General features: G+C 36.8%; 1 long non-coding RNA gene across 1 annotated transcript in view; it reads right to left on the bottom strand.

The window, feature by feature from the left end:
- The window catches only part of LOC144372756 (uncharacterized), a 137,489-nt gene extending 129,291 nt beyond the window's left edge, over positions 1-8,198 (bottom strand). The window contains exon 1 of the long non-coding RNA XR_013432655.1: positions 8,061-8,198. This is a non-coding gene — a long non-coding RNA (uncharacterized LOC144372756). The remainder of the gene's footprint in view (positions 1-8,060) is intronic.
- Positions 8,199-13,645: the final 5,447 nt, after the last annotated feature.

Below are 13,645 nucleotides of genomic sequence, written 5' to 3'. Positions count from 1 at the left end.
TAAATATATGTGATTTCTGTGCTCAAAATTTGAAACGACCATTGTTGGACACTCCTATAACAATCACTAAAGCTCTTTGATATGAAAAACAACAACAAATCATCCGTGTTGAAAATTTCATATTTAGCCTTTATTTTAAATTACAGTCAAAACCTTTGTTCCAAATCCACATAAATCACTGTTACTCTGAGAATAAGTTTTATAGAAAACATTATTAAACATTGCATCTGATTTTAATATAGTTTCCCAATTTGCTTTTGCATGTTTATTATCAAACTCTAATCATGACTTTCCCAAACTTATTTATACTTTCACACAAACTTCCCAAGTTTTCCCAACTTAAATAAAAACCCACAAAAACTGTGGGAAATGTTTCGCTTGGAAGATAAAAGCAAATTGGTCCAAATGTGCATTTGCAATAATCACTGTTTACTTTTGTTGGTCAAACATTCAGCTTGCAGTACTTTCAATATCTACATTCAACTTAATTTTCTTATTTCATAAAGAAAAAAAAAAGGAGGGAAAGTAGCCTTCCTTTCCCCCATTTTGCTCTCAAAATATAAACTCATTTAATGCAAAGCGTTCCTGGGTCAGGCAGACATGTTTTAACAAGCACATCTAGTCTCAATGCCATTCATATCACATATAAATGCCATTTCTATCAAAACTTTAGTCTGAATACTTTATAAGTCTAATTTGGCTTCTCCTAACGAGTACGTTTTACTACATAAGGCCCAATTTAAAAAAAACTAATAAATAAAAAGCAAAAGAAATATTAATGTGGGAACAAGGATAAGCATTAATTTCATTTACTGAAAAAGATGAGGGCTTTTCCTTGAAGTGTCTGACTCTACCATACATTTTGTAGTATATTTATTAAAATATGACAAAGCTTTAACCTGGGAACAGTTTACTAATTCACATTATCTACTCAAAGAGGAAGTCCACTTTGGGTAAGTAAAATCCGGAAACTATGCTGCTTAAAAAACTAAGCTGTGTACTTTTTTAAATAATATTTACAAACAGTCTAAAGAGTATCTGTGGTAATCCACAAATTAATTCCTCTCTAGAGCCAGAAACTTGTTTCTCACAGGGGATTTAAGGCAACCACACGGTAAAATAAGCTAAAGGTAATGAAATTAAAAAGAAATGTTTCCTGATAGAATGAACACATTTTAAAGTCTATAATAATGACAACAAAAAAAGATATTTTTTTTACCATTAAAAAAATGTCTCCTGAAAAGAGATCCTGGTTTGAAGTCTATCACACCACAGTTTGCCAGTCATGAATCCCAGTTCATTTTCAAAATGAGGTCTATTTCCTGCAATTTCAGATATTTTAGAGTACAATTATTTTACATTTTTATGTGTTTAAATTTAGGAAAGTAAAATTAAGTAATATCTCCTCTTAAAGGGAGCTGTCAACTCTCCCTTGAACAAAAATCTTTGTTTTAAAGCAATCTAGAGATTTATATCCCTAGTAACCATAGAAATTAGTCTTAAGCTTTAGGGAAAAAATTGCATAAAATGTTCTTATTTAATTAAAATCAGAGCTCTGCTCTTAGGAATAAGAACCTTCTTTTAAACAGAAAGAATTCTCCACCAAGTAAAATTGTTTTAAACTCAAGGTAGTACTCGGTGATAAACTAATCAAACACATTTAGCTGGCTCTTAAATTTGTGTGCAAAAAAAGTTAAATATTTTGTTGGAAAGATTTTGCTCAGAGACTATATCCACTGAAAACTTTCCATAAGAAAAGAAAGTGAAACACACAGGATCCAAGTAGTATTTGTAGATCATCTAAGTAAGAGCAGAAAAAGAAAAAAACAAGAAAATGACTTAACAATAACAATGAGGAGCAGCACTCATGGCAGAAGTGACTTTGTTTTTATTAGGAAACTGCATGTCTCACTCAGTGTTCCTTCCCATGAAGATCCAACCATGTGCCATTCTGGTGGTGACTGTTACTTTCCGTTTCACATGTACTGCAATGGAAACATATTCTTAATTCTTCTTATCACCCAGTGGCTAAAACAAGTTTATTTCTGATTTAAAACCTGGCCAGGAAGCCCGGGAGATTCTCCTTGCTCTCGTGCACCATTCTTTTCAAGAACACATGCATGTGAGGGATGGTAAAGACAAACCCCTCAAACATTTTAAAACATCAGTTTTCAAGGTTTATGAAATTCAGATGCTGAGGAACTCTGTAGACTACCAAATGTAATAAAGTTTCATGAGATTTAAAATCTGTAGCTTTGGGTTTTCTCTGTATAATGAATAATTTTAAAAGTTAGTCACATTCTGATTCTCATTATATTTTTAAAAACTGCCCATTTGGAAATGAATCTATTGTTGATCATATCATAAAACAAATTTTAAATACCTGTGAAGTAGTCATTTTAACACACTGTACACACCAAGTAACGTCCAAACTACAAATATTTCTGCTTTTAGGTAAGAGGCCCAAAACAGGTATTTCTCCACAGAAGTTTATGCACTGGTAAGCATCCATTGCCTTCTGTAAGCTACCCCACTTTTGGGGAGAAGTATGGGTATTTCCTTCCTCCATTGCACATGGCTAAATTCACAGTCCTACGAAGGAAAAATTTACTGAGCACTTAAGAAGATTAAGACATCTTGGTATATATAATGAGTTGCAGAATGGGACAGAAAATGGTGCGGAATTTATAAATGGCAAGAGTAGGTTGTTTCCACTGTATTTAAGGACACTACAGCACGTTCACTTTGATAGTCCAAAAAGCTATTCCTTGATGGTGAAAGGGGCTTTTGTTTGCATAGTGGGATAAAAATCAGGAATTTTGATTCAAATGACAGTTTTTACTGTCTTCATTGTAGTCTATGCATTTCCACAGCAATTGGTTCCCAAATTTACACACACACACACACACACACACACACACACACATACACACACACACACATTTTCACTTTAATTCAATTAATCAACAATGCTAGAAATATAAAGTCTATGCTAGCATACCAATAAAAAATATCATCTGTGATAGTTTAAAATAATCTCAAAGCACAATGCCATGTTAAATTTTTTTAACACACAATGGCTGCAACAACAAAATGTCAGTGTTAGTGGCAGTAGCACTGGAATGTCTTCACCTTCCCCCAGGTCAGCCTACACATGCAGGAGTTTATGAAAGATGCAAGAGCCCTATCCTCATGAGGAACTGAAAACTGGAAAGCGCTTCATGGGCTTTTGACTAAGTTTTTATAATCTTCTTCCTCCCATGCAAAAAACCCCAACAAGGTAAACATATATTCCTTCCTTATCCCTTATTAACCCCATATATTCCATGGTGGTCCCCTCTAGAATCTTCTCTTGCAGACAAAGCCTTACACTGGGGTCAGGTAATCTAAGTCTGCAAAGTTGTACAAGAGTGTACTGAGGTGACAGATAATGCAAACACTGTGAATAAAAGCTAATAAGTTACAGTAGTAAGAAAGCATTTATAACCATTTACTTGTACACAGTATTGAATGAGTATTCTGCACAAAGACTACATCTTGGCTTACCGTGTAACCTTATCAAGTAACTTCTCTGAGCTTCAATTCTTGCATATGAAACAAAGGGATTGTATTTCCTGATCCCTAAGGTCTAGTCTAGCTCCAAAAATTCCATGGCTTCTTGCATTTGACTGAAAACTCAACAGGATATTTTCAAGTAAGTTTTCAAATACACATCTTGCGAATACTATGCTCCATTTGCAAGGGAAAGGATTAACATTTCTTTCCACTTACTATATTATAAGGCATATTCCAAACTTCTACATATCTCATTTAATATTCACAATAACTCTCTTATATTAATACCTTTCTCATTTCATGGATAAGAAAAACAAACCTAGATCTGTCCTTTTGACTCTCCATGCTTTTTCTAGACATTATGGAATCTCCTGGAATGCAAAGCAACAACATATGGAATCACACACTACAAATTAATAATCAAGTCATGTTGAGTGTGCTCCACTGGGCACTGTGCAAGATATGCAAAGGTAGGAAGCTTGTTCTTTTCTCCCCAGTGCCTGCCTTATGGGGCTAAACTATAAAGCTGTATAAGCTATATGTCCTTAATTGCAAAGGGCCACAGGAGCCCCACAGTGCCATGAAATGAGAGACAGGAGAGACTATGTTGAACTAGAAAATGGAGGGAGTAGTATTTGACCTCGAAAGCAGAAAAGGTCTCATGCAAAGCCTTGTAAAATGTATTGCTCTCCCAGCTGATCCCTCTCCAAATGACTCTCTGCATAAGCCAGGCTGAGAATAACTCTTGCAGGAGACACAGGAATGTGGCCAAGCATGGACCTCGCCGTCAGGCAATCTGGATCCACCAGTTCTGACATTCATGAGCTGCACTGTCATTTCCAAATTATTCTATCTTGGCCTAAGTACCCTCATCTGTAAAATGAGGGCAACAGCAGAGTACACCTCATAAGGTATGTGAAATGCGAAGGGCCCAGGAAAGTGTCTGGCACAGAGTAAGTGCTGTGCAAATGCTGGAAGGCCCAGGGAAGGAATCTCTGTGAGCCCATGGTGTGAAAATGTCCTCTTACAATCCTGGAACACAAGAAGGAAGTTTTTGTACTTTCCTTCTTATATATTTAAACTGTATGGTTAAACACAAAAACAACAAAAAGACAATCTTATATTAGTCCATCTCCAGCCTCTCAATTCCAGGCCAAATTTTTAAAAACAAAAATGACACAATGAAATTCAATTTTAGATAAATGAATTCTGAATTTTGCTAAATAAATTAAAACAGTTAAGTTTGGCTTTTAAAGAGAAGGTTCTTACAGTATCCCAGCATTAAAAAAATGGAAGCAGTTAAAATTCAAGGTAGGTGACAAAATTCTGTAGTATTATCATACCGGGGGCTCTAAAAATCACCCACTTCTAAAGTGTAAGGAAAATAAATGAGAAATTATATGATTATCAGATGATTCAATGTTTTATACTCTGGTCTTATTTCATTTCCTTAAATAATGTTTCTTCATCAAGCGCTCTTTACCATATATATGTTCAAAAAAGTGAATATTTTTTCACTTATTCTTCATATTCCAAGAAGAAAGGTAAAGCAAGTAATATAACATGCTCCATTTAAACATGAAGAAACAGACTCAGAGAGACTTGGTCAGGTCACTGTTAACTGAGACGGGGACTGACTTCTTAAACAGTGGTGAGCTAAGGGGGAGGAAGGGTCTACGCAGCAAAAAGGTATCCAAAAATCACTGGGGACTATTCGGTCTTCATCCCATCTTGCTACTCCAGTGCAATCCTACAGCTGGAGTCCCCATGTTAGCCAGCTGTCCTGGCTAGGAGACCATCCCTGTCTGTGAGTCAGGCTAAGGCCTCATAGCTCACCACTGTCTCCTATTGAACTGGTACAGCTAACCCTTCACAGAGGCCTACAGATCACACACCTTTAAGGGCTCCTAAATTTACATCCCCTGGCGCATCCCTCAGTCTCAGCCTTGCAGTCTCTCCCCTTTCTCAGTCACCATTGAGCTTGCCCCGCCCAAGCTTGTACTAGGGAGGAAAAGCTGAGGTCTGGGATATTTGTGCTATTTTAAAATCAGTAGCTTCTGTGTGTCATTTCAAGGATACTTATGATGCTATTCTACCCAACCGGAGGGGGAGGGCTGCTACCAGTCACAGTATACCATCCTGTCATCGAGGAGACTAAAATTTTGCAAGACTTGAGCACTTAGGATGCAAAAAAAAAAAAAAAAATCAGATGCTTGAAAGAGCCAGATGCAGTGTGTGGGAAGCATCTGACTTGAAGTCCTCAAGGAGGTGGGGATACTCCTTCCCACACTGCCAAGACCAGCAGCCTGAACCTGAAAGGAAGCCTCACCCAAGTGCCTACATAGCAAAAGCACCAGCTGCTTCATGTCTGACACAATCGAATTCCACAAAGCCAGTGTCTCAACCAGAGCAGTTTCTGAGGAGAGTGGCTCAGAATCTAGGCTCTAGATTGGCCACAGAGAGCATATTTGCCAGAATGCCCTCAAGCTCCAGAGCCAGGGGAGCTGTGACAGCATGATGACTCTCCCATCCCAGTACCTGTACAAAAAGGCCTCCTTGGGATGGACCCAGCACAGCTTGACCTCCAATTCTAGGCTAAGGCTAAATTCCCAGAATCACTGATAATATGTCACTGAGGAGCACAGACTTCCATTTTCTAAGATGTTTATAATGCACCATCAGTGAAGAAAAACTCAGGGGAAAATGTCACCACTCAATTCATCAGCATTGACTGATCAGGCCCTGAACTATCAATAATGTTACTTTTTATTATTATTTGGTATAATCAATACCAAAAAATATCAATAGCACTCTTGTGGCATTATGCACAGGCAATTTCATCTAGTCCTACAAATATTACCTCATTTAATTATCATTAGTGACCTTTTGTGGTTGCTATTAATTTACACATAGGGGAATTCATCATCCCTTATTTTATACAGAGGAAACCGAAGCTCAAAAAGGTTAAATACCTTGCCCAAAGTGACTCAGCTGGTTAGTACCAGAAGCGGATCATAACCCAGCTAACCTGGTTGTGGAATTTGCTCCTTTGTACTGTCTGTATTGCCTGTCATGTTTCAACTGTCAAGAAAACAAACCATGAACTCTGTCAAGGACAAACTTGTTTGCTGGTTCCCTCTGTCACACCTTCCTGAGATCCATCAACTACACCTAGAATGAAATTTGTCTTGTTCTTATGGAATTGAGCAAATATTAACTTTATCTTCTTATACATACGAATGTCAGAAGACGCCAGGCTTTTTGGGCCAGAGAATGTGTACTCACAAGTGATTGCATGGGAAGGTACATGGTATAAAAGAGGCAGGGTTATTAATTGCACTAAGTGGGCAGATATGTTTTCCTACTTACTAAAGGAAGTCATGTAAGACCTTCATAACAATATTCATTAGGAAGCCCAAAATGAATCACTCTTTTCTAGAAAAGGGATTCTCATTCCACAGAACCTCCCTCCATGCATACTGTTTTTCACCAGAAATTTGCAACTCATCTGTATAGGTCTTCCCTAAATTTGGAAATAATAATATTACTGCCGATACATCTTCAATCATCAGCTTAAGGATATCCCATAAATATTTACTGAATAAATAAAAGTAAGTACATGCGTTTGGACTATCTAAATCATTAGTTTAATCCAAAATTAAAAACTTCACAAACTCCCAAAGGAAAACAGTGCTGTGATATTAATTCACTGACAGAACAAAATTATCAGCTCATATAATACAGGTTACTCAAGACCCTTAAGAGGTAGGATCAGAAACAGTTTCTATATGGGCATAAATTAATACCCCTAAATATAAGGCAAACAGAAAGAAATATGAATTCTAAGAAAAAGATCTAGGTTTCCAATGAGGGGACCAGAGAGAGGCCAAACACTGAGAGGACAATGGCATTTTCCACTCCACAGGCCTTGAAGAACAAGACCTGGCCTGGTTCACAAAGCCTCCCAGAAGTTCTGCACACAGCAGGAGGTTAACCTCCACAGCACATTCCAGCTCCAGAATCCCTTGGTGCACAGGGAACAAAATTTACAACTGGGCCAAAGAGACAAAGGAAGAAGCTAATGTGCCACTTCCTAGCAGAAAAGTAACACCCTGAGGCCATCATGAACTCACACAAGACAAACACTCCAAAATTTTATCCCAGTGCCCAACAAACTTTCTTTAAAAGATCCTTTCTTTCAAATTAAAAACAGTAGCTTTATTAATGTATGATCCATTTCAAATTTGAAACACAACTCTAAACCATACCTTGTGGAATGGAAAGCCATAATTGTAATGTGGAATGAGACCAACTGAAATCAATATAAGAAATCTGAAGTAAGTACTTTTTTTCCCTGGGGGTAGTATAAAACGTATGAAATTACAGTAGTAGGAAGTTATTAATTTGAAATTATAAAGTGGAATTGAGGACTTCAAAATATTCGTAGATTTTTTCAAAGAATTCCAAAAGCAAAGAAAACCACACCGTACTCTGGAAAAGCTTACCTTTTAGAAAAACAGCACTTAATTTACACAGCTGCTTGACCATGGTGTGCTGCAAAGAAACAGCAGCATGGACTCACCAACCTCAGCACTGACTAAAGCAGCATTTTCAAGTTCATGGGGATTCATGTCTAGCTTCTACAAAACTATTCATTATTTAATAGCTAACCCAACTTAATTATTAAACCTAAACCAGGTAAGAATAGGACCTGTATCAAGTTACCTGTATAACAGAATACTCTGGCAAGCAGATTTGTTGAAAATTTCAACAATCACTGGGCAGAGAATCACCAACAGCAGAAAATTACCTTTGAGTCAGAAAAACTAACTAGAGGCACTCTAAAATGCTTTGTTAAATGAAAGAATAAAGGAGTGCTCATTCAAGAGGGGAAAATGACTTTAATTTTTTTTTTCTCAAATAAAATGACTACTAATTAAATAAGTTATCTTGGCTTTAACCCACAAATGGCTCACTGTTTCACACCAGTGAGATCTGTGCACTGCAGGTAGAGGTGGGGCAGCTGTGTGTGAGTGTGTGTGTGTGAGTGATCCTAAGCATAGGCTTCAGGGACTGCATATCAATGATGCTATCTTCAGTAAGATCTTAAAACTACTTTTCTGTCACTTTGTATTATTAAAAAAGAAAAGATAAAACCTTACCTATTCAATTGTATTTTAAATTTTTAAAACCTTATTTTCTGCATACAGTGGAGAATTTATAGAACACACGAAATACAAAGAAAATAAAAACTACCCATAACAACATCACCTTGAAATTAGCTCTTGTATTATTATCCAGGTTATGCATATCCTTTATATAAGTGAAACCACCTTATGTATACAATTCTATATTCTACTTATTTTCTTAATGCCATAATGAGTACTTTCCCATGTAATTAAAAATTCTTCTGGCTCAGTGGTAGAGCACTTGCCTAGCATGTGTGAGATACTGGGTTCGATCCTCAGCATCACATAAAAATAAATCAATAATTTTTTAGATTTATTATTATTTTTAAAATTTATTGTAATTTAACTATCTGTTGTTAGACAACCAAGTTGTTTCTTCTAAATTTTCACAAGGACTAAATATGCTATAAAGAATATCTATTTTGCTATGCCAGAGTATTTCTGTACATTAAACCTTCTTCTGTATTTGTAGTTCATTAAGGAAAAGACTAAAAAGAGCAATTGCAAAGTAAGAGAGAAGCATTCTAAAATCCTGATGCATTTTGCCAAAGTGCTTCCTGTCCTGTTTGCCTCAATCCTGGGCACAAGGCAATGGTCTTACAATAGTGCTGCCCCGGCCTCCCCTCCCCTATTCAGATGGTACAGTTTATTTTCATTTTATTTCATTTTATTGGTACCAGGGATTGAATTCAGGGGCACTCAACTATTGAGCCACATGCCCAGCCTTTTTTTTTTTTTTGTATTTTATTTAGAGACAGGATCTCACTGAGTTGCCTAGTGCCTTGCTTTTTGCTGAGGCTAGCTTTGAATTCATGATCCTCCTGCCTCAGCCTCCAGAGCTACTGGGATTACAGGCATGCACCACTGTGCTTGTTGTTTTAAACTGCACCACAGTTTTTTCCTGGGAGTAGTATAAAATGTGTATATCCAACCATGAGAAAATCTAACTCCTTTCACCTCAAGTTAGTAACCATTTTATCTATGCAGGGCAAATTAAGACCTCAGTTTTCTCATTTGGAAAATGAGGGAAGTCAGATGAAATAACTTCTCAGGCTGTTCAGAGTTCTGACATTTTATGATTCTTCTTTTGTGTGCAGACACCACATGTTTAGGTTCATAGACACTAGCAGAAGGACAAAACTGGACCTGCTCACTTAGAGCTGTCCAGCTGTCACTTTACCTGTTTTCCTTGGAGCAGATCATGAAGAATAACCTTGCAAATTAAAAATACTTATATACAACTGCCACACTCTTTCATAAAAAGAAGATAACATTTCCTTCTGGTATTTAAATATATAACCTAGTTTTTGATTCTCAATTCAGGCTCCATAAAACTAGATGCCACAGCTGGAAATTCTGATTCAAAATTATGACTTCACAGCAAACCAGATGCTATAGTGAAGATAAGGTTTCCTGGAGAAGGGCAGCATTTTAAAAGGCAATCAAAAATCTGCATTAGATTTTCTACAGAAAACAGAAACCTCCAGGACACTAATAAACATAAAGAATCTGAACATCAACAAAAAGATGAAGCTGCCAATTTGCAGTACATATTTCTCAGCAACAACAATATACTTATTTGATCACACAGAGACCTCTATGAGGTAAAACTTACCTACCTGGTACCTTAAAAATACCAAAGGTGAAAGAAAACAAATGACAACATGAATTTTTAAAACTGTATAAAAACCACATTAGTATGAAAAGTACTAAAAACACCTAATGTTGTTTTAATCGAGAATTTGAATAGAATCTTGTTACTTGAAAAACAGTAAAAGTCACTTAAAACAAAATAGGTAGGAAAACAGAGAAAATAAAGTTTAGAGAAAACAGCTTTACTATGAAGTTAGCTAGAAGCTAGAGAATCGACAAAAACTTTACTTGTAAAAGAACATTTTTATTCCTGAAAATTAATCTCGTAGCATAAAAGACTTTTCAGGAATAAAATACTTTTTCTTTTATATCTTTTCAAAAGAAAATGAAAAGTTTATAGATTTGGAGTCAAATTTTACAGAGAAAGTTTTTTCTTGTATTTAATACCAGTGAAGAAAAAAAGTTTTTTACTGAGTTCTTGCACCATACCTTGGTTGAGGAAACTGTGGTCATCAACAACAACAACAACAACAACACACACGACTTTTGGCTCTGGTGTAGCTTTCAGCAGCAGTCCACCCTGTAGGGGGACAGACATCCCTGCAAGTAGATCCTCCATTGCTAAGTGTTCCTGGCACAAATAATTTCAAGGGAACTGCAGTCTAGCTCCCCTCCTGCCCCACATCCATCCTCTCCACTAAGGTAGTTCTGCAGGGTGACTTTCCCACACCCAACACTCTCTCCCTGGCCCACTCCAGGAAAGAAACACAGTACACCAGCCCTGGTTTACTGTGCTCACTATCCTGGTCTAAACACCTTGGACAAAGGGACATGGGACACTCCTGGATAAGATGAGAAAGTGGGTGACTTTAATGACTGACAACAAATCTTTTCCCAAGTCCAGGAACTACCAATTTATTCAATTAAACAAAATGAAAGAAAGATCTGAGTTGCCATTTGACTAATCATTAAAGAAAAAAAAAGAGTTGATGATAGTTCTGATCTGGTACTCAGAGGAAGTTCTCAGAGCTAGGCTGCCAACTTCCATTCTTAGCTCCTTATTTATGCAAATAAGGCTTCTTAGTGCTAATGTAAGACAAGAAAACTAAGAGTGCAATTGATATTGACCCCTTTCACATTCCAGAAAAAGGTACTATTTGTCCACCTGCAACTTAGAAAAATTTTCTAAGTTTTCTACTTAGAAAAACAAGATGAGTCTATCCATTGCCTTGAGAGGTTTTTCTGACAAAATAATGTATTTTTTGTTTCTTTTTATGTAATTTTTTTGGTACTAGGGATTGAACTCAGGGCTGATTTACTACTAAGCTACATCCCAGCCCTTTGCGTTAATTTTTTTATTTTGAGACAGGGTATCACTAAGTTCCTGAGGGTCTCACTAGGTTGCTGAGGCTACTCCTAAATTTCAGATTCTCCTATCTCAGCCTCCTGAGTCACTAAGATTACTGGTACATGCCATTGTGCCTGGCTTGTATTTTCTGTTTTAATTTATGTGCACCAATAATAATCACAAAGGTAACTCAATACAGAACACTTGGAGTCTTTTAGTCACCACTGGGAATTTATTTTAAGTTAAGCTTCAACTTGCATACCTATTTTTGCTGCACAGAAGTATGATAGAATAATTAATGAAAAATTTCCAAACAAAAAGGAAATATGGGTTTCATAAGAAAAAGTGATAAAATTTACAACTGTATAAAAGCTTTGTCAGAGTTTTAACAAATTATGACATCTGGATTCCATGGGCTACATTTAAATGAATGAAAAAAAAGTTTCATTTTAAAATGTCAAGTTTCATAGTATGCTAGAAATTATATTCTTTGCAACTATTTAAATTTATGGGGAAAAATGAAAGATGTCAGAGTGTTACCTGTTTTTTTTTTTTTCTTTTCAGAATTCTTCTGGGAGATACAAGAACAAAAATGTTTAAAAGTCACTGGCTTATAATGTGGTAGGGAGAAAAACACTAAGAATACCTTTACAAATACAGCTCTGTGACTCGAAAGCATCAGGATCCTAGGAGAGCATAAAAGAGAAGCTTCCAATGTAGTCTGCGGAAGGAGCAGAGGCAAACCTCAGGAGAGAAGGAATGTGATTGTCATGTTCACTCTGAGAGTCCTGGGATCTAGAATAAATGAGTGAAAGAAATGTTTGGGCTGAGAAATACAATTTTAAAAGGAGCAAGCCAGAGTGTGTGTGGGTGGGGAGGGGGCTTTCACAGAGGGAGCAGCATCTGTAAAGGCTCAGAGATGGAGGTGAAATGTCCAAGGAATCAGGCTCGTTCATGCTATGCTCTATAAACTCTATTGGGGATTCACTTGTTTTTTTTTTTAATTTTTATTTTTTTCTAAAGAGATAACTGGAAAGAAACATTTCAATCAAGAAGTGACTATTCATTGGGCTGGGGATGTGGCTCAAGCAGTAGTGCGCTTGCCTGGAATGCTTGCAGCCCAGGTTCGATCCTCAGCACCACATACAAAGATATTGTGTCTGCCGAAAACTGAAAAAATAAATATTAAAAATTCTCTCTCTCTCTCTCTCTCTCTCTCTCTCTCTCTCTCTCTCTCTCTCTCTCTTAAAAAAAAGTGACTATTCAGGTTCACTTTTCATGTACTTATTATCTCTCAGAAAAAAAATCTGTTACTAATCATTCAGAAGAAGGAATTCATCCATCCATCCATCAGACATTAACTGATCTGTTTTGTGCTGGGTACCCTATTAGGCACTGAGGATATGTGGTAAACAGAACCTGAAACCCATGAAGAAGTTTTGTTTTGCTTTTGTTATTTTGGGCAGAGATGGGGATCAAACCCAGGGCCTTCCATACAATAGGCAAGTATTCTACCATTGAGTTGCATTCCCAGCCGAAGAATTATTTACTTTACGAGAATAAAAAGACAAGCTTATTGTGAGCCTCCAAAAATATTTCATATGAAAAAGGACTTGTATCTAGCATACGTAAAAAATCTCTAAACTTAAAATTAAGGAAACAACCCAGTTTAACAGGAGGCAAAAGACTCAAACAGACATTTCACTAAAAAAGGAAAACAGGCACAAAAAAGATGGTCAACAAGCTGGACACAGTGGTGCATACCTATAATCCCAGTGACTTGGGAGGCTGAGGCAGGAGGATCTCAAGTTTGAGGCCAGCCTGGGCAACTTAGGGAGGCCCTAAGTGACTCAGTAAGCAAGACCCTGTCTAAAAATACAAATTAAAAAGGGGCTGGGGATGTGGCTCAGTGGTAAAGTGCCCCTGGGTTCAATGACAAGAACCAAAAAAAAAAAAAAGC

The sequence above is a fragment of the Ictidomys tridecemlineatus genome, unplaced genomic scaffold (assembly GCF_052094955.1).
Source record: "Ictidomys tridecemlineatus isolate mIctTri1 unplaced genomic scaffold, mIctTri1.hap1 Scaffold_160, whole genome shotgun sequence".
In the NCBI taxonomy this organism is placed as follows: Eukaryota; Metazoa; Chordata; class Mammalia; order Rodentia; family Sciuridae; genus Ictidomys; species Ictidomys tridecemlineatus.
This window is presented reverse-complemented; position numbering and strand designations above follow the sequence as displayed.